Source organism: Glycine max, chromosome 12, assembly GCF_000004515.6.
Source record: "Glycine max cultivar Williams 82 chromosome 12, Glycine_max_v4.0, whole genome shotgun sequence".
Classification (NCBI taxonomy): domain Eukaryota; kingdom Viridiplantae; phylum Streptophyta; class Magnoliopsida; order Fabales; family Fabaceae; genus Glycine; species Glycine max.
This window is the reverse complement of record NC_038248.2, coordinates 16,410,782-16,415,668: the sequence shown is the minus strand read 5'-3', so window position 1 is coordinate 16,415,668 and position 4,887 is coordinate 16,410,782. Positions and strand designations below refer to the sequence as shown.

Sequence of the window (4,887 nt, the reverse complement as noted above, 5' to 3'; positions counted from 1 at the left end):
TATCTGGTTCTTTATACAATCCAACTCAACTCATAAGAAAAATCACTCTTTTTAATTCTATCACACAAATGGTCTATTATTTGTGATTAGATTAGATGAAAATATAATTTTTTGTTACATATTTTCTTGTAATTAAATTCTTAAAATAAGTCACAGAATTTTTTTTATCACTGGTTTTATGCTGTTTTATCATCATTTATGGTTGGGTAAAAAATAAAAAACATCAGGGTACAATAAAAAAGTTCTACAGCAGTATTTTAATTATTTAATTTAATGTGATATAGTAATGGGCTGATACTAATCCAATAGTTTTACTGGGCCGGGTTGGGTTGCAATGCACCAATTGTTTACCTTCTCCAAACTAAAACCCTCATTCTACCCTACGTACCACTTTCTTTTGTGTGAGTCGGGGTCTGCAACAAAACCTTCGCTCGCGTTTTTCAGGGTGAGTCTCTCCGTCGCATGCATTGCAATAGCTTGTTAATTTCTCAGGATTGGGCTTCGGATCCCAACTTTATGTGGCTCCATGTATTTAATTTATCTTGTGTTTTATTTATGATTCATTCCAGATTCGCAATACCTAGTCATGGCGTATTTAAAAGAGATTGTATAATAGGCTTGATTTGGAATGAAAGGAAAAAAAAATGCAGGTAAAATATCAAAAAATGAGAGCATTGATTTTATTGGAAATTTGTATTCCTTTAGGTGGATATGGCACCCTGGAAGAACTACTTGAAGTGATCACCTGGGCTCAACTAGGAATCCACGATAAACCCGTAAGATATTGAAAATCAAATCCCTTCATGTGTTTTCTTTTAAATATATTAAATATTACTAATATTTAAGGAAGTGCTAGAAAACATAAATTCCTTAGTTATGAACATATTAACATATCTTAATACATACTTTTGGTTATGAACATTTTTTTATTAACATTAAAGAACAAGCTGGAAATTAAGTTTTATTCTGGAGTGAATATAGAAATATTTCTTGGATATTCAGAAACATCTAAAGCCTATATAATTTATATATATAGTTTATAAATCTAAACACCTTCCATAAAATAAAATAAAATCTAAACACCTTTTGTTATTAAAGAAACTATTCGTGTAAGTTTAATGAATGCTATATAATATCACATTTTGAAGATGATTTTGTAGGTTTATAAATGTCTAAATAAAATGGAAGAAGCAAAACCAACAATGAAACCAAGAGAAAATATTTGGATAACCCAAGAACTACCAATGTTCATTGCCTATCAAAATCAACCATTTAAGGCATCGTAACATGCAGTGTCTAGATTAGATTAGATTGAAAGATTATAGTACCTATTGGTTTGGTGTTGCAATGTTAAATTATGGTTGAAAAAAGTGGTGTGCAGTGATTTGTTGTGAAGAAAGTGAGATAAATGATTCAATAATGAAGTTGAACAATTTCTTTTCTACACAAGGGATGCTTGCTTAAGGGTGATTTCGATTCAATCTCACAGGATAATTAAGGCTGTTGACAGTTCTAAAAGCTGAGTTGAGAAAATATTTTTCATTTTCATGCATAATTAAGAAAAGGCCAGTTTACTTGGATGGAAAATAAAAAAAACAAAAAAAATGCAAAAAATATCTAAAAAAACAAAAAATTAAATATTGATAGTTACTTATGTAAAACATTTAGTCAAACTTGTCTTAACACTCCAATGCACATGTGACATGCCCCTGTTATGTTACTCTACTTTTGTGCCCATAAAAAAAATGTTACTCCTTTTTAGAACCTTTCCTTGATGACAGGATTATTTAGGGAAGAAGGTAACGATTTGGAGATTGTAGGATTGTCCTGTGTTTGAGCTGAGTTGACCCGTCCAGGTTAGTGGGCCAATGTTTATTGGGCCCAAAATTCCTGTATGAGAACAGATGATGCTGATTCAGCTGTTACTTCCTGCACTTCCTTAATTTCTTCCTGCCTCTAATTTGGAATGTAAAATTACATTCCAGATTATTCTCTTCAAAATGTTAATAAGTGTAAGAAGAAAATTTTAAGGTGCAGAAAGCAACTGCTTACTGCTTCTTTCTTCGATACCATACATGTCTGGTGGTTGCTGCAGGTTGTTTCATAATACGTTCCTTGCCCTTAGAAGACCAATCAGAGAAAAAAATAACCGGGTTGGTGAGGATTGTGGCCTTTTTGTTTTGTTTTATTTTGCTAAACGTGTCCTTACTAAATAGGCAATAGCAAGTATTGAATGAACAATATGTTTATGTTTCTAATAAATTAAATATTTTACTCTTAATTAGTACTTCTCATTTCAAATAGAAAGGGAGTTTAACTTAGCTGAGTGTAAATTATTGTAGATTTTTTAATATCTGTTTATATTCCTACAAATAAAAATAAATATTTTTCATTTCAAATTGTTAATTAATATTAATTTTACAAAACTAGTTGACAGTTTTTCTTTATAGGTATGGGTACTTTCACTTGCAAGTCTCATGATAGAAAAGAAATAAAAAAATTGGATCAGTATTAGAACTAGACAAACAATTACTCACTTTATTTCAAAATAGTTGTCACCTTTATGCTTTTAGTTTGTCTTAAATCATTATTTTAAAAACCGATGAAACATTAATTACATTCTGTAACTTCATCATTACTTTTTTTTAATATACCCACTGAGTGAAACAACATTTTTAGAATTGAAAGGTAGTATTGTCAAGATAAAGCTATATTTTCCTAATAGAGTATTTGATGACTCTTAAAACTAATGTAATACTTCCTTTAGTCTTTTATATATAAGTAACAAATGAGTGTATTTCCTTTAGACTTAGATATAAGTAAAAAATAAATAAAATTTATTTTGATCAGCACCTGTTTATTAGTTTTGCTTCTGAGTGTAGCATTCATATTGATATTTGTTTTTCGGAGTGATGATTGATGTAGGTGTTCATTCAGTTATTTCTTTGATTCTTGCTTTCATTTTGGATCGTGCTGCTCATCTTCACAGGTACAAATGTTTGTTACCAATGAATATTTTTATTATGTGTTCACTGTCATTAATGACAATTGATATATGCTATACAAATTGTGTTCGTGATGAGTGAACCTTAGATTCCCGTTTGAGATTGGATGCAATGAGATTCAAGGCGCTTCACATCCAGTGGGCACAATATAATTAATTTATTTTTATTACATTATTAATTTATTTTTTTATTTGATCATGCAGTATTTGAATGAAGTTAGACCATTGGAAGCAGAGAGATTCAAGGCGCTTCGCATCCAGTGGGCACAGTGTCATACCCTAATTTCGTCCGGGGATTATAATTTGATGATATACAACCATTGATTGGCCGCTTCGAGATGTTTGGCACCCTTTGTTGCACAATATGTGAAGTCCCGAGACGTGCCGAAAATCAAAAGGAAGCAGGCTTACGCGATCCGTGAAAATTCCGTGATGTGACGGAAATCGAAAGAAGATATTTTTCGCAATCCGTGAGTTTTCGTAACTTCTTCGAAAGCTAAAAAAGAGTAAATACATAATCCGTAAGGACTCGTAACCTTGCGGAAGGAAAATAAGTATCGTTACGAAATTTGTAAATTTTCGTAACGTTACGGAAAAAGAATTACCAAAAAAGGTAGAGGGGGTGCATTTAGTAAAAAGGGGGGTACAAATAGCAATCAGGCCCACTTGGGCCTTCCAGATTCTTCCTCCAGAAGGATGTTGCTTCTAGAGGAAGCAACCTTGCTCGCCTGGGTGAGCTGGGTGGCAAGCTCCTCCCCTATTTTGCTATAAATAGGGGGAGGAGTGAAGGGAGAAGGGGTTCAGCCTTCTTGGCACTTCTTATTCTCTCGAAATTGCTGAGGAAAATTATTTCCGTGAAGAAAATCCAATCCGAGGCGCTTCCATAACGTTTCCGTAACGTTTCTGTGAGTAATTACGCGAAGTTTCTCGACCGTTCTGCACATTCATCGTTCGTTCTTCGTTTTCTTCAGTCTTCAACGGGTAAGTACCTCAAACCGAGCTTTTCAATTCATTCTATGTACCCGTGGTGGTCCACATTTTGTTTCATGTATTTTTATTCTCGTTTTCATTCGCTTTTTATACCCCCTTTTGACATGCTTAAGTCATTTATTTAAGTCATTTCTCGCCTAATCTAAAAATAAAACAAATTTCCACCGATCGTTTGAATTGTATCATCCGTTAATTTCGGTTAAAATGAATTTCGACCGTTTGGTCGTGTCGTAACCACGTTGGAAATAAAAAAAAGGTAAAATAATAATATAATAATAAAAAAATACCTTTTAGTAAAATAAAGCGAAAAATCAATCGGACGTTTTCTCTTTGGGATTTCTCATTCTTAATTGAAATTGACTAATAACTAAAGTGAAACTAAGGCTAAAATCAACTCGCCTAGTCAAGCTCGTCCACAAAAATAGGGTTTTGAAAGTTTATCATTTTAGTTTCTTACTAAGTAAAATGGATCATTTTTAAGGTCCAACGCCTTAAAATGATCACCCTTCAAGTAAAAAGAATCACTTGATTCACGCGTAAGAAAGAACTACGTAGGTCTGATTTCCTCTTCAATGGAGGGTACGTAAGAGCAAGAGCCCCGCTTTTGTCGACCTCAAAAAATAAAAAGAACTAAAAGTTAAGATAACACAATTTCCACAATTCTAAAAATAGGCTGTTGTCCTTTGAGACAAACGTGAGAGGTGCTAATACCTTCCTTAAGCGTAAATACAACTCCCGAACTTAGAATTTTCATTTTGATCAGTTTCCTTCGGTTTTTCCGACGTTTTTCATAAATAAAAGTTAGTGGCGACTCCGCTCATCTTTCCTCCTTTGGAAAGCGCACCCATGAGCCTCGCCTTCGCTCGCCCGCAAAAGGGCACGTTGCAACAGTT

The 4,887-nt window shown here is 33.2% G+C and overlaps 1 long non-coding RNA gene across 1 annotated transcript; it reads left to right on the top strand.

The window, feature by feature from the left end:
• Positions 1–354: 354 nt before the first annotated feature.
• Positions 355–3,266, top strand: LOC102667179 (uncharacterized). The gene is made up of 4 exons (XR_001383859.2): positions 355–445; positions 706–776; positions 2,926–2,989; positions 3,209–3,266. It is a non-coding gene; the product is annotated as an uncharacterized lncRNA (long non-coding RNA).
• The last annotated feature ends 1,621 nt before the right edge of the window (positions 3,267–4,887 follow it).